At 42.0% G+C, this 17316-nt stretch overlaps 1 protein-coding gene across 30 annotated transcripts in view; it reads left to right on the top strand.

The window, feature by feature from the left end:
• The window catches only part of ADGRL3 (adhesion G protein-coupled receptor L3), an 809498-nt gene that overhangs the window by 557639 nt on the left and 234543 nt on the right, over window positions 1–17316 (top strand). The window lies entirely within an intron of this gene.

The raw sequence follows: 17316 nt of genomic DNA on the forward strand, positions 1-17316 counted from the left end.
AACTTTAATCACACTGCAAGTAAAGAAAGCTGGACAACAAAAATAAAATCCTTCTGATTTTGCATATGTAAGCAAAAATAAATTGTACGTTTTGAATGCGGTTGCTGCTGTGATTATATTCAATTGCTACTTTCAGCTGATAGATTTATTTGTAACTATCTTTTTAATTGCTTTTATTTTATCACTGGTGACGTTTACCTATATTATTGATGTATGCAATGAAGTTTTCCAACCCTTCACTTTACTGAATAGAGTGTAAACTCCAGTAGTTTACTAGCACATTAGTGTCACCATACATTAGAAGGTAATTACCTCGAGCCACCACTCTATATAGAAACTTAGTAATGGCACTGCAAATCATTTAATAAAAATAAGGTCCTAGACCATCATTCACTTTTAAAGTTATTTCTCCTTCCACACCCCCCATTAATTAGAAAATATGGTTTTCAGTTAGTTTCATATATGAAGCACCCGTAATCATTATTTTTACATCTACCTTTAGTAAAACAAGTGGGACTATGTTGCAGTTATTTTTATGTGATTGTTTATATTTGTTAATATGCAAATTAATTCCAGAGGTAGCTGAGGCAGTTTTCTCTATAGCTGAGACCTAGAACTGCTAGAAATAAGTGCATTGTTCTGTTGGTTCAGACGTAGTGTTCCAACAACTGTGGCTTTGTCTTATTCTTTATGCATGGTCCTGAACTTGTTAACTGTCTGGACTGAGGGCTCATGTGTAAAGATAAGGGAAACTCTGTTTACTCTTTTGAGTTTTAGTTCCTGTCCTCGAGAGATAGCTGTTAGCCTTTCATTTTTAAGAAGCCTCTTTCATTCACTCAGACAGTTCCTTCGTTCTGAGCATTACATGTTAATCACTAATTTGTGACATCAAACCCTTTCTGGATCTCCAGGTTGTGATCTCATAAACTAAGGATTATAACCTACATTACAAAAATGGTTTGATTGTTTCTGACGATAGTAAAGAAGTTCAAAGATAAGTAGGACTCTGGTGTCCTGGCTTCAAAGGAAGTTTTACAGAATTCATGTGTATAGCAATAACTGAACTGTAGCGTTTGGACTAAAATTCCGCCAGGCACTAAAATACAATGAATGAACTGAATTAAACTCACCGAATCCACATACTAAAGCTATTTATAAAGCTTTATAGAAGCAGATTTTTCTCTATACTTGGAATTATTTTAAGCATAAAATATATTCCTGGCATTAAAGCTAGACAGACAAAGGCAATAACCTACATTGCTGAGATACTGTTCTGCAAAATGTTCCTTTGGGTGAAGGCTGTGGGGGGATGGGTGGCTCAGGGGGATAGTTAAAGTTGACCTGAAACTGTGTCAAAACATATTAATACACAAGTCAAACTTACTTATGAGTCCCGGTTTTACAAAGGAATGATAGGTAAGTTGAATAGAGGGGATATTCTGTGGGCTCACCCTCTTTCTGTGAAGATTTCTCCAGGCAGCCATCCAGTTTAGATCTCCAGTCAGATCCTTGGTCTCTTCTTTGAACCTTAATCTGTTTCTTTAAAAGTGGAAGACATAATGGAGCTTATAGACCTGCAGAGTATGGGAGGAGGGGCAAACCAAGGTCGAGGAGCAATGGCCCCCGTTGCCCCACAGCAGATGACGACCCTAGACATATTCACTTTTGGTCACAAGATGCTGAGAGATTCACTCCCCCTGTCACTCTCTGGTGTCTCCTCTACCCTCACTCCATATTTATTGCCCTGTGGGAGGGATGCTGGTGAGAATCCCACAGGCTTTATTGTTGGCAGCCAGATCATAACCATGTTTCCCATGTTTTTTCATTTTCCATGATTGAGCTGCACCACAATAGCCACCCCCTTGGCAGAGAGTGCTCTTTATTCTTTAGGCTATTCTCTTGTTTCTCTCTGAGGCCCTTCCTTTATCTTTCCTCCAGCCTCCCTTTAGTTAGTTATGGCCATAGCTTACTGACTGCCTAAGAAGGCCTCTGTATCAATGCTTACCTTGTATATGGGGAATTTCTTGGAATGGGGAGCAGTACCTGGAGAAGGACGTTAGGGCTACCTGATTGATCCAGCTTATTCTTTTCCAGCTCTAAGCGCTTCAGCTCCATTTCCAAGCGCTTTGCCTCCGCTTCCACCTCCAAGCGCTTCATCTCTAGGAAGAAATTCCTTTCTTCCACCGTTAGAACTTGGCCTGGGTTAAGGGCATCTCTCCATCCTGGCACCTGGATCTCGGGTGGGGGAGGGCTGACCCTTCCCTTCTGGGAAGTCTGTGATCCCCCACCCCCTCCCTGGATTTCTGTCATGGAGCTGGATGTCTGGGCTTGATCTGGGTCTGTTTTCTCCTTGACGTGCTGCTTTGGGAAGACTGGTTTCTCTAGGGTTTCAGTGCCCGACCGCAACCTCATGCACAGCTCTAGCCTAGCTATTTTGTTGCCATGAAGCTAGAAAAAGAAATAAACTGCTTGTTGGACTCGCTGGCTTTGCATGCTGAACCCTTTGCATGCTTGTTCTCCCACAGGCAGCAAAGAAAAGAAAAGAACCCCTCCCTGGCTTTTCAGGCTGCCAAAAGGAAAAAAAATGTGTCCTTTTAAAATCCTGAGGTCTGTGTTTCTGGTTCAGAATGATCCCACCGCTCTGCCACCATATCAAGGCTGATTCCCCACTCTGGCACTTTGAGTGCAGAAGGTGGGGGCCTGCAAGGACTCTGAAAATCAATACTGGCCACTCCGGGCTTGTATTAAACTCCCAAGGTTACAGCTTTTCTCTGACCTTGGATGGGTAGGTGCTGCCACCACCCAAGTGCAAAAACCCCTTTGAGAACCCAGGAAGGCGCACTTGGGAATTCCTTCCTGTGGGGTACCCTCAAGCCCTTTCACCCTCCCTCCTGGAAAGAGCTGAGAAAGAAAACAGGAAATCAGCTGTTACCACCAGCTAATTAAACAATATATGCACAAACCTCTTAGGACACAAAAATCCAATCCTGTTCTTAAAAATAGGTCAATTTTATTAAAAACAAAAAGAAAGAAAATACATTTGGAACTTAGGCTTTTTGCTAGATTTAAAAAACAACAATTACAAGGATTAAGCATCAAGATAGCTTCTTGAGGTCCAGCTCAAAGGTTACAAGCAAAACAAAAGCACCTGGGGTTAGCACAGAAGAGTCCACAAGCCATAAAGAAATAAAAGAGAGAAACCTCATCGCATCTTCCTAGACATTTCCTGATCTACTTACATATCTGGGGTTTCAGATGAGTGGTTTCTAGGTATGACTGGTGATTTTCATACCTGGCCCAAAGCTTTTTACAGCGTAGCTCCAGCCCTGCCTCTGCTCTCCGTGAGAACAACCAGACAGACAAAGGGAAGTTTTTTCCCAATTTTAAAAAGTTCTAGCCTTCCCCTTGGCCCTTTTGGTCAGGTGCCCAATCCCTTCCTTTCACCTATGCGGGGAGACTTTTTAACCCTTTACAGGTAAAGCAAGTAGAGAACAACTACCAAGAGGGATTTATAGCTAACTGGCTGGCTTGGTGTCCATAAAAAGGAGCTTAACCCTGCCTTCGTTTATCACAGCTGTTCAATGAGAAGCCTTTCACTGCCAGTGAGGAAGGCCAGCTTTGCAGTTGGTGTGAGCGTAGTGAGATGATTGGAAAAATCCTCACAAGTCAGATGGCTGTTTTACTGAACTTCTCTCTTCTTCGCTGTGGCCAGTGTTTTTTATAGCACTCCACACCCACAATCAGAGCCAGCTCTTCACAAAAGCTTAGCTGGTTGGAAGCGGAGTTCTTCTGAAAATGTGGTCATAAGTGGTACAGAGGGTGCTGCTGGGTGCTGAGCCCTTTTGAAAAGTCTGACCCTTGTGTAAGTGCCTAAATGGGAGGGGAACTCTTGTGAAAAATCCGTCTCCAAGTGTGGATGCTGAGCACCTGAAAATCTAGTCCTGAGCTTTTATGAAAATCTGGCTGCATGATCCAGTTTCTGCCCTGGTGGACACCTGACAAGCCCACACTGAAACCAGTTTGCCTGAGTTTGGCCCATACCAGAATGTTTTATTTATTTTAAAAAATAGGCATAGCAAGTGAATATTGGTGACTTGGACTTGTAAAAACAAATCTCCAGGAAGCTTTTCAGGAAGCCTGCAGTGATTCTGTTTGTTTTAATGAATGCAGTCCACTCTACACCCATAGTCACAGACTGTTAGTTGCGTGCCTTTCACTTTTTTTTTTAAATGCTGTTGAACTGTTGCACTTACTTCCTTCGAATATGTGTTTCCATTTGAGAGGGGCACCGCAGGGCATTGCTGTTTATTTATAAGATAACAGTGTTCTCTCTAGCAGAAAGCATGAGCTAACAGACTTTATCAAGCAGGCACGCTAAATCCAGCATGCAGATGGAAAGTGGTGTAACCCTGCATTTACACTTGAAAATATTGATGAACTAAGAAAAACATCATTTCACTTTGAGATTTTAACTCCTTTTAAACAACATATTTTCTTATTGTCCTTGCTTAAAAAGGGATTTTTGTATATATTTACACCAATTAATCTTCACATTGTAAGGGAGTTCTCCCTCGGAGATCAGCACGTAGTCTAATTTAAGATCCCTAGAAATTTTATTCTTTATAAGTTGCCTTGAGCTATAATATTATGTGCTAAGCTTAAAACAGACATAGACTTCTACCCCAGAGATTTTCTTTACTAGAGTGCTTCATTTTACACTTTCCTGAACTGTGCACCGTGACATCATCGATGGAACTTTTCATTTTCCCACCTGACACTGGCAACAGCTGGAGATTGGAACCATTCATGATGACATACACTCAAGCAGCACTAATCTAAAGTGAATGTCCTATTAAAAACACAAACAAACAAAAATCTGTTAACTAATCCACGGTGGAAGAAGAATGCCATTCTATATACAACATGAGCCCCTTCTCAAACAATCCTATCACATCCCCCACCCCCAGACTAATTTTTTGGCCAAACTTTCTTGTGGAATATTTATAGGGCAAATAACTGTTTTAAATGAGCAGATGGGGGAGGCAGAAGTCAAGCTGTTAAATTAATAAACATGTGTGGTACTTCATCAGTAAAGGAGCCCATTTTGGCATTTTTTCCAGATGATTTGTATGGCCTATCACCGTTGCACCTGGTGCAGGGACAATAAATGGGCACTTAATAACCAAACAACGTGCAAACTCCTTCCATTATAACTTCATTATGTCAGAAATAATCGTCTATAACTAGATGTCAAATACATAATTTATGTCTGGCTCCCTTGTGGAATAGTGGCCACATGAATGAATGGCCCCATTAATGGGAAGGAGCTTTTACCGTAACTTTCTCTCTCCTGGTACCTGGTCCATTTTGTCATCTGGTATTAATTCTGAACTGATTCAGTGCTGCAAAAAAGGCCTGTTATATTTATATTTGTGTAATCAGAGAAGAGGGCACATAAATCATACATGAGATCAAATTTCAGGTCCAACGATTTCCATGGCGTACATCTGTTTTAAAAAGAATAGTACATGTCTGTGGTAATTTTATGGCGAAGCATAAATGGCCTTCCTTGTACCCCTTTTTGAGACATTAAAAAGGTTCCTGGCTTAGAATGTTAGTGAACACTTCCTTTGGGAGGCTTCTGATGTGATCAAAGAAGAGCTTAGCTACTGGAAAGACTTCATCTGTCATGGCAGCCATTTTAATCTTCAGCCACATTTTACTTCTTTGCTTCTATTATGTTAGGCTACACCTACTGGTAGAAGTGCACAGTGACATGAGTGTTGACATATGTTGTCAACTCTGGAAAAATTAAGGGCTTTTTGTTGTTGTTCATTTAGAAGATCCCTTTGAATGTGCATGCAAGCTCCATTAGTAGGCATTTAAGGGCCTGATTTTGCAAGCCTGGCTTGTGTTAAGTATTATGTATTCACATGGGTGGGTAGCTCCAGTGGTTTCTCTCCTGTCAGCCTCCCACAAGGGACTGTAGATTGTGAAGTGTTTAGGAGTCAAGTTGCTGTGTACCTTACATTTTATTTCAGGGTTAAATGGAAGCCGTTGGACGCTGAACTCTTCTGAAATCTGACCAGTCAAGCAGTGATCTGAGCGTTGTTTGGCAAAGGTCTGGAGGTGCAGGTTGAGTCAAAGGGCCATGAATATAGCCTGTGCTGTCAGACGAGACCCTGTCCCATGTCTTGATTATTTTTAGAACCCACATACACACTATATTCTAATGGGTCTTCCTTTCTGCTGCGCTGAATCAGCATCACCTGGGAGAGGGGGCTACTCCATGGGGCTGTGCTGCTTTAAAAAATGCACTAGCCAATACCGTCCAATGTAGGACAGGCATCCTCACAGCAGCAGGTAGGGAAGGGAGGGCGACGGGGAACAGAGGAATTTGGCATTAAAGCATTCTAACACGGTGGTGAGTAGGCATGTGTTCTGTTTCCTTCTTGCCAGTTGAACTGAAGTGCTGAATTCCCTCCAGTTGCTTGTGCCATTGTTCCACTGGTCTGTTGAATTAGCATCACAAGCAGCAGTCTTCTTCTCAGTGAGACAGGGAAGAGAGGTGGACAAAGGACTCTGCAGAGTGGCAGATGTTCAGCAGTGATGCTAAGAGAAACTTTCATATTAGTGAGAAGGTGCAGGCCTCATCCTGCTGTCCTTACTGAAAACATCCTTTGGCAAAATTCTCTTTGAAATCAATGGAAGTTTTGTTTGAGTAAGTCTGGAGCAAAGACTGCAGGATTTGGGCCTTTGGAGACCACCGAGTACAGGAGAAGAAAGGAGACAGGAGATGAGGGTAGAGAAAAGAAAGGGGAGAGACAGATGAGTAAATAAGTCACTCACTTCTGTCCCCATTCCTCTTCTGCTGTTCCTCCTTTCATTTTGCCGTGCTCCACTCATTCCTTTCTTCTCAGAACTCACTCATCCATCTGTGGAGGGAGATGTCTCCTCCTGGTCCTGCTTTCATGCAGAGAAAAACTGGCTGGTCTTTTGGTATTTTGGGAGATTTTGCAATCTATAGTGAAAGTCAGAGAGAACATTTTCATATGCTATCTCTTTGTATTCTTCTTTGTATTCAACCAAAGCCCCATAAGCATTTAACCTTGACATAGAACTTTATTAACAGTTCATTTGAGCCTGTACATGGCAGTCACAAATGTGTAAGCAACCCATTGGCCAATGTTTCTTGGGATAACTATTACTTTAGGCTGGGTTTACTTATGACTGTCTGTTGTATGAGCCTCACCTGTTGACTGTTTTATACAACTGCATTAGCCTCAGTCTCAATTAAATCCATTTGCTGTCTTGGACATGGAAAAAGGAAGGGATCATGGATATCTGCTAATGGAACAGTGGCTAAAATATGAAACAATGAGGAAGATCTAGATTAAGGGCCCAGTTTTTTTTTAAACTGGAATCTAGACTATCCTTTGGGTTAGAACTTTAATGGTAGAGTGCATCCAGATCCCAGTTTCTGGGCAGAACGGTTGTACAGTAGAACCTCAGAGTTATGGACACCTCGGGAATGGAGGTTGTCAGTAACTCTTAAATGTTCGGAACTCTGAACAAAGCATAGTTTGGGCTCCAGATCCAGCAGCTGACACTCCAGGCCAGGTTTCAGCAGCAGCTGAGCGCCTTACTCCGCGCCATGAGTTTGCAAGCTTGTCCCCCTCCCGGCAGGTAGGGTGTGTGTGTGTGTGTGTGAAAACAGTGTGTCCCACGGGTGGGGAGGAAACCAGCACGTCCCTCTCCTGGCAAGGGGAGGAGGGAGGAGTGAAAGCTGCACAGACCCCAGCCCTGGTCCTGCTCTGCTGACTCTGGCTGCCTTGGGCTGGCAGCCCCAGCACCTTCACCTCCTAGCTAGCTGTAAGTGGCTGCCCTGTGAGTGGGGGTGGGGACAGGTAGCTCAGATGCGCCTACAGCTTTAAGATGCAATACAGGCACAGTACAGTATTTTTTTTTCTTTTTTTGGTCTCTGCTGCTGCCTGATTGGTTACTTCCAGTTTCACCTGGTGTCCATTTGACCTGTCAGTCCGTAACTGTGGTGTTCGTATCTTTGAGCTTCTGCTGTACTTATTAGTGACCTGCAGTTACGAAGTTACAGCAAACCTTCTTTTTCAAGGTTTATTTTTTAACACGGTAATTCATGTAGCGGTTGGTTGTAGCTTACCTTGTAGGAAACAAGAAATCTGTTTGTCCCTCTTTATGCCATAATGATTATAAGGGTAATAGTTATTTTAGTCATCTTAATTTTTTTATTATTATTTGATGGATGAAAAAAGTCTACAGTTAACAAGGATTGTAATGTCAGCTGCCCTTTAACAAGCCTTGCAAAGTCAGCTAACTTTTTAGCAGAGTTAATGAACGTTTCCCACTGTCTCTGTGAAATGGTTTTAGGATTAGCTCATGATTGAGATGTACATATTTAGCTAATGAAATATAAATGCCTCCTGAGTCTTTGATTTATCATTCAAAATCCATCATATGGGTCTTACGTTAGGAGAAATATTGCAGTCCTTTCTGTTTTGGGGGTCTCCTCCTGGAAAAATTTTGTTTGTACCCTTCCTCAGTTACAGCAAGTATGGTGTGACTTAGGTAACAAGAAAAAGCTGCTAGGACATTCATTTTCGATAGACTTCCTTACTAATGCAGACCACTTCCTAGTAAAGACAGCTTCCCCTAAAAGAGAGTTTTAAGTGGCTAAGCTCTTCAGGAAAGGGACTGCCTTTTCATTCTGTGTTTGTGCAGTGCCTTGCACAGTGGGGTCCTGATCCATCCTTGGGATTCCTAGGCACCATGATAACATAAATCATAAATTCGTCCCTCGTCTAATTACATTGAAGTCCAGGGATAAATTTGGCCCAGTAGCATTAATGAACTAATGTCTCCCTGGTATAAATAGTAGAAAAATAAGTGAACAAGTGACTCAGAATTACCATGTGCCTAGGTCATGCCAACTAGGTCACCAGTTAGTGAGTATCAAGCCTCATTGACGAGATGTCAGGGAGGTTAATAAAGTGCAGTGACACTCTTTAGCATAGTCCATCTGTCTTTCTGTGCTTCATACAGTTTAGATGTATCTTAATGGTTGATGAGCTGGTTTAATGTGTTCTAATTGGAGCTCATCAGATTTAGCCGTGATGTGATCACACACTGAAGAATTATTAAAATCAACTTCCCATGTGCCTTTGCAAGAAAATGTGTGAGGCACACATTTCTTGTTACTGCTGTCATCTGGTACTGTGCTGCATCGAAACAGAAAACGTGCTCATTAGGTGGCCCCTCAAGGAGCCTCCCCATGTGATTTAACTTTTCATCTGTGAGTAAACAGAGCTTTAAAGCCAGGCAGCTGGTGTTTGTCTTGAATCAAATCAAAAAATGATTTGAGAGGAGAAGGACAGATATTCACTGGAGCATCAGGGAGACAGTTGCCTCTGAAATGTTCCCTCTTTGAGCCCAGCTCTTTGGCTGTTGAAGTTTTCACTCTTACCTTCATCTGTTGTTGAGGAGAGGGAAATTCTAGCAGTTTGGCATAATAGATTCAGGGGGAGATTGCCTTTTGGGAGTAGAGTGCCTAACTGCTGTAGGCCCTTTTGAAAATCCCATCCTTAATAAATATTTGTTCAATAAGGATACACAGATTGATCCATGTTATGGAACCTTGGTCATGGCTCCATAGTTAAGGCTGTTACCTGGTTCCCATCACAGACCAAGACATGGGTGGTCAGGCCTCGTGGTCAGAGCAGTGGGCGGCCAGGCCTACAGCTCAGAACTGGAGTCAGGAACTAGGAGTTAGAACCAAGGGCCAAACCTGAAGTCTGGAACCGATCAGGGGAGCAGGGCTAGGAACAAGACCATCACATGAGCAATTGCAGGTACACGGTTATGTGTTGAGCACCTAATTTGCCTAATGTTGCTGCTGAGCTTAAGACCATGCAGGGTGGTCTGGCCAATCAGGTGATTCAGCTGCAAGCCAGCTGTGATTCAGCTGTGGGTCCTCTGTTGCTCACTAGGGAGGTGGAGCTAGCTGGTCCTAGGCTCAGGTGCCAGTCCTGATTCCTGACAGTTCTATTATATGCGTCTCTTGTCATTTTGGCTGGGAAAATTGATTTGGCTTGATAATGACTGTATTTACTCAGAAGACATGCGAGTCCCTCTTGCTCAGAAATGGCTTGTGAGTGCCTTCACATTAGCCATGTAGTTATATCTGCTTGAAAACCAGTGTGAAGGCTGCATTTGAAGAAACAGGTATATTGCTCGACAGAGGTATTAGCAATGGTTGAATGTGATTGTAGTGATTCTGTGCATGTAGGCATGTTGGAGTGTGGCTGACAGTGTGAGTTTAGGTTGCGGAGTTCCATGGAGTATGAAGAACAATGGGAGGATGCTCTGCATGGAGAAATCCTTGGAGTAAACCAACCTAAGAGGCTATTTGGGCTATGGTGTGTGGAGAACTGAGGGCACAGTTCATAGAATCATGGAATCATAGACTTTAAGGTCAGAAGGGACCATTATGATCATCTAGTCTGACCTCCTGCACAACACAGGCCACAGAATCTCACCCACCCACTCCTGTAGCAAACCTCTAACCTACGTCTAAGCTATTGAAGTCCTCAAATCGTGGTTTAAAGACTTTGAGGTGCAGAGAATCCTCCAGCAAGTGACCCGTGTCCCACGCTGCAAAGGAAGGCAAAAACCCCCCAGGGCGTCTGCCAATCTGCCCTGCAGAAAAATTCCTTCCCGACCCCAAATATGGCTGTGAGCTAAACCCTGAGCATGTGGGCAAGACTCACCAGCCAGACACCGAGGAAAGAATTCTCTGTAGTAACTCAGATCTCACCCCATCTGACATCCCATCACAGACCATTGGGCATATCTGCCACTAATAGTTGAAGATCAATTAATTGCCAAAATTAGGCTATCCCATCATAGCATCCCTTCCTGTATATGGGCTTTGTGCTGTATTTATACAGCTGCAGAATGAATCAAAAACCATAACTAGGGGCGATAAGTTTTGGACAAGACCCTACTGTGTGATTGTTGGTGCCTGGGGAGTGACGTGGGGACTCCATCTGTTTGTAGTGAGCATTCTGCCATCTGGTGGCTATCTTTGACAGAGGCAGAACATAAGAGTCTTTCTGTAGCTCACGAAAGCTTATGCTCAAATAAATTTGTTAGTCTCTAAGGTGCCACAAGTACTCCTTTTCTTTCTACAGCTGGCAGCTACTGGAGACCTTAATCTTACTCAGGGGTAAAGGCATGTGCAAGAGTTTACACGCAGCTACAGACAAACATATCCTAGAAAAGAATCAAATTGTTTCTCCTAGAGGATGGGAAGGAAGGAAGAATGAGACAATAGCAAATGTTTCTTTTATAAATAATATTCTTGAGGGATTCATAGACTAAAGTGTTGGGAGTCCTCTATCTATATAATCCCAGATTGACTGTGGAATTTGTTTATTTGTACCAGTGGATCCCTGGCAGGATGGCACCCAGTTCTTATGGAGAAAAATGGTCAAACTGTGTTCATTAAAAATTGCTTTGATTATGGATACTAGCAGTTTCATATCTTGGGTTTGCAATCAGAATTCCATTGCAGGCCTGCTTTCATCTTTATTTCATTTTAAGTGCTGTTTTGCATAGAAAACATTTTTTTACAAACTTATGTGTACACACACGCACTAACAGAGATGAAGCAAAACACTGGTGTAACTGACTAAACAATACCGTGGCATTTTAGGTATAAATGAGAATGAGCATCATCAGGTTATTTGAAACTTCATATGTTTTGATTTGTGAATAAAACACATATATCGTTTCTAAATTCACGAGGGCCCACAGCAGCAAATCCTACACACCACTGAAGTGTAACAAGCTTATTTATATTTCATGGTGCTTCTCTATCAGGCTGTATTATTATGGATTGTCCAGACTCCATAAGAGTTGCTAAGGAAAAGGGACATTATGCTAATATTATGTAATAATGACTGTGCAAGCTGGGTTCTATCACACAGGACAAGTTTAGGAAAAAAGGGTGACGTTAATGCACCATTTTTATGGGTGACTTGATCTCCTGCAGCTTATATTTTAAGAGAGAAAGCAAGTTTGAAATCAAAAAGCCATACAGAAAATGAGAGTGAGAAAAGAGAACTATTTAAAGAATTTATTGACAGCACTTTAAATTTACTTAACAGTAGGGATCTGGAATTGGCTTCGCAAAGAAATTTGGCAAGAGCAAACAAAAAGCACTTACCAAACATTCTAGGTAAAGAATTTGTCTCTCATTAAGCATTCTCATGAATAGATGTGTTGAGCATATAAGCAGTACCTTGGTCTTTAATTCTGCTGTTTCCTGACCAAATGATACCTACAAAGCATTTTAAGTGCTCTCTGAATCATTCAACGTTAGGTTGGTTACAGTAACAAGTTACAATAAAATAACTTTTTTGTGTAGATTAAACACTATAGAAATGCCTATAAATTAAATAAATAAGGAAGGATGTTGGCATTCTTCTTAAAGGAATATTCTAAAATATGTCTTCAGTATCAGAACTGCCTTTGCATCAAACAGGTATGAAGAAAGTGATTCAGATAAAATAAGAACTGGCCATAACTTTCACTTAAAATCCAATATATCCCTTGTTACATTATGTGTGTTCTGTATAGCTGACTGGGTTGTGATACTCTCAGTATTACTAGCAAACAAGCAGGAGTTGCCATGACATGGCACCTGGAATTTCACAGAATCACTAATCTTGGGAACTTCAATAACAGTGGGCACTCACTGAGGGCAGAAATTCAAATCTGCTATATTTAAACAGGGTTCCTCCCAAGAGTAACTACTAAGGGCCAGAAACTGAAAGAACCCATAGCTGAGTTCAGCACCTGGAACAGCAAAGGTCAGAACCAACCAACCAGCATCATCTCCTAAACCTGTTCCCCAGTCTGGACTGAAGGAGCAGTTTACCCAACTAGGACTAGCTCCATTTTCCCATACGCTAGGTTAGGAGATGAGTTCACAAAAACAGTGAGGAGCTTAGGACTATTACACCTGAGTAAAATGTTGTTTACCATTAACTTCAGCTTGTGGTCACTCTATTCCGTTATTGTTAGGGTCTTCTTACCTTTTAACTTGTAGGCTCTCTAGGACAGGGCTTGTCTCTTTATAGGTATTTTTGCAGGGTCCAGTATGATGAGGCCTTTCATCCTTTGTGGTGCCTTAGAGCACTACCGCAATATTAATGGATAATAATACAAATATTTATAGCCTGCCATGGGTGTGTATACATGAGTAATAAAGCGTTAAAAGGACCAGTCCCTGACCTGAGTGTTTTTCCTCTAATTCAGACAAAAACAATACAATATGAGAAGAGATGAGATGGAAAAAAGCAGCAGTTGGCAACTGGATGAGTGTCAGCAGTGAAATGCTAAGTGAAAGAAATGGGTGTGAAGGAGGGATTGAAAAAAGGAGAGGGAAATGTCTTCATGCGCAGGAAAGGGGATTGGGTGGGAGGAAACGGGAGCAGATATATAGGTGTGGACTGGAACCGTGTGGAGATGAGAAGCTTGGACTTAATAAGGAAAAGAAAGGAAGCTACTAAAGGAATCTGGGAAGGGACTAATAGGCTCAGAGCAGCAGGAAAGATGAGCTGCATGGAGGAGGTGGCTGTGTTAGAGGTGACAGTGGATCAGTGGTTTAATACTTGGGGAAGAGATGGATTCTAGAGATACACAATTCTGAAGTAAGACATTAAAAAATGTAATAAAAGGCTGCAAGAAGAGGGCTGTTGCAAGGTTACAATTGCCCGGGCTGACTAAGTCAGACTCTTATTAGACAGAAGAAACAGAGAGAGGTGGAGGAGAAAGACATTTCGTGGAAATAAACATATTCAGAAAGAAACCTCAGTTTCCCATCTCAGGAGCTGCTGAAGACTCTGCTATATGAACGTTGGTGTCAGCTGGTTTCCTCTCGCTGTCAGAACATCTTTCAGGATCAGGAGAAAGGTCCAATGGATGTGTTGGTAAATCCCCATATACCAGCGTGTACTGGTGGGGTCGGGCTGAGGACAATTGTGATAGTGAAACTGTCTGTCATGGTTTGCCACCAAATGTTTTGCAGAAATATCACATATGGGAGGAGAGGTAGATACGCTGGAGGGTAGGGATAGGATACAGAGGGCCCTAGACAAATTAGAGGATTGGGCCAAAAGAAATCTAATGAGGTTCAACAAGGACAAGTGCAGAGTCCTGCACTTAGGACAGAAGGATCCAATGCACCGCTACAGACTAGGGACCGACTGGCTCGGCAGCAGTTCTGCAGAAAAGGACCTAGGGGTTACAGTGGATGAGAAGCTGGATATGAGTCAACAGTTTGCCCCTGTTGAAAGAAGGCCAATGGCATTTTGGGCTTTATAAGTAGGGGCATTGCCAGCAGATCGAGGGATGTGATCGTTCCCCTCTATTCGACATCGGTGAGGCCTCATCTGGAGTACTGTGTCCAGTTTTGGGCCCCACACTACAAGAAGGAGGTGGAAAAATTGGAAAACGTCCAGCGGAGGGCAACAAAAATTATTAGGGATCTGGAACACATGACTTATGAGGAGAGGCTGAGGGAACTGGGATTGTTTAGTCTGCGGAAGAGAAGAATGAGGGGGGATTTGATAGCTGCTTTCAACTACCTGAAAGGGGGTTCCAAAGAGGATGGATCTAGACTGTTCTCAGTGGTAACTGATGACAGAACAAGGAGTAATGGTCTCAAGTTGCAGTGGGGGAGGTTTAGGTTGGATATTAGGAGAAACTTTTTCACTAGGAGAGTGGTGAAACACTGGAATGCATTACCTAGGGAGGTGGTGGAATCTCCTTCCTTCGAAGTTTTTAAAGTCAGGCTTGACAAAGGCCTGGCTGGGATGATTTAGTTGGGGATTGGTCCTGCTTTGAGCAGGGGGTTGAACTAGATGACCCCCTGAGGTCCCTTACAACCCTTATATTCTATGATTCTATGTACAGCAGTGTTGACTCACCAAAATTACCCACTCAGAGCAAGTTACCACTGGTCCATGCATGGCAACTTCCCTTCACATTTAGGCAGCTTTTATTTTCTTGCATTAATCATTTTGCTACCTCTGACCCAGAAGCCTTCATGAACTCCTAGTCAGCCCTGTTAGCTTAGAGAAAGGCTACACACAAATTTGCTCTTATTTAGTTTAGCTTCAACCTGGTCCCAATCAACTTAAATTAAAATGGAAATAAAATCTGGTTTAAACTGACATAAAAGCCTCCACACAGCAATGGATTAACTCAGTCGTTTATTAAACCACACTTTAAGTTAAACTGGCACAACTCTGTAGACAAGTTTACATCACTCCTTGAGTCCATTCTCTGGGTGGGTTTTTAAATATCATGGAGAGAAGTGCAATACCTTTCTTGCCCCATTTACCCACCTTGCACAATCAAGGGTTTCAATCCGGGGAAGACTTTAACACTACACCCAACAACTAATAAGGATCCCAAAAGCCCAGATCAGATTACTCATTGTCCTCCTAGCTAAATCCATTGAATTATAATGGGAAGACTCAACCTCAAAGTCTTCATTTTCACCCCTTCCTTGTCAAGGCAGACCCTGATGACAACACCTGGTGACTCATAAGGTCACAGTCAGACAGTGATGTACCAAGTTCAGGCTCATTCTTAAAAGCATGTGCCCCCTAATGGCCTAAGTTTCATTCTTATCTTTGAAACACATTGTTGCTCTTCATTTTGTTGGTTGGATAACTGCAGTTTGGTGTCGATGCCCCGACTATAAGCACCAGGGTTGACACTATAGGTATTTTGCAATCATTCGTTTTAAGTAGCTGAAGCTCCTCGGGGAGAAGTCTATGAAATGGCATACTCCCAACATCTACACTGGAGGGCTTGTAATACAAAGGGTTTAAAATGCACAAGTGAGTGAAAAACAACAAAAAATCCCTCTTTTGGTTAGTAGTGATGTAACTTACCCCAAGTATATGAAAACAAATAACACAGGATGAAATAGTCTACAAGTAGGAAATTTAGAGGTAATTCTATGCAGGTGTCTTGCCAATTAATTGACTTTATTTCGTTTTTATTTTCTCTTTCCTGTTTTATTTTTTCCAGTGAGCTTTTTAATCAAGCTTCTGTTTTGTTCTCAGACTAAACCTTTTTTAGACTACAGATTTGAGTTATTTATTGTATGTTTTTGGAATAAATGGAGACATGGCTGAAGGGCAGTAGGCGCTGAGCATAATTTTGTAGGTGAATTCTTGCTTTTGAGTTACGGTTCAAGAGGCTACCTTACCACATGGTGTTTTAATATAGTTTGACCTCAGACTTCTCCTCCACTTGGCTTCACATATGCAACAACACAGCTGCTGACAGGGAGTCATTTCCTCCGGGAAAGCATGTCATGCCAGCAGTAATATGCAGTACTAATGACATATATAATAGTTTAAATAGTCTATTATTTTTATTTTACTTTTGAAATCATTAGGGGCAGCTGCTGCTCATTGCTGAATGAGACAAGCTATCTTGTTTTCTAGACCAAAATGTCTTCTCTTTATATTGGAATGAAAGTTTGACACTTTGATGCAAATAATATTAAGAAATAATGTAAAAATAATTTTAAAAATACAAAAAATGAAAAAATGCCATAAAGTAAAACTTGAAAGACATTCTCAGAATTCCTCAAAATGAAAATTTTCCCAAATGATTTTTTTTTATTTTGAAATATATTTTTTCCCACCGGAAAGTCTATTGTAATTGACACTCTTTAAAAAAAAATGTTTCTATTTCAAGGAAGATGGCATTTTTCATTAAAAATTTGTTTTGAAAAATTTTCCGCCCGCTCTAGTAACCAGTCATCTCTAGGTCACAAGTCTAAATCAAATGCTGGACTGTAGTGGGTGACTGAAAGCCATGGTGCTTTTCAGAGGCACGTGTGAAATAAGTCGGTCACAGACTTGTTAAAGGCATGGAAGTATTTAGATCACAAAACTGCCCTCACAGTCATTGTTGATTGTCATCCTGGGTTGTAGTCTTTTCAGAGAGGCAATAGACTTGTATGTCTACACTGCAATAAAACACCTGTGACTGGCCTGTGTCAGCTGACTCGGGCTTGCGAGGCTCAAGCTGTAGGGCTCCAGCCCGAGCTCCAACATCTACACTGCAATTTTATAGCATTGCAGCCCATGTCTCGTGAGACTGAGCCAGCTGACATAGTGTTGTACTGCAGTATAGACATACCCAGTGGGTCCTGGAGTTTGAACTACTCGTCTTTAAGCACAGTCCCTGTAA

Source organism: Lepidochelys kempii, chromosome 4 (assembly GCF_965140265.1).
Source record: "Lepidochelys kempii isolate rLepKem1 chromosome 4, rLepKem1.hap2, whole genome shotgun sequence".
Classification (NCBI taxonomy): Eukaryota; Metazoa; Chordata; order Testudines; family Cheloniidae; genus Lepidochelys; species Lepidochelys kempii.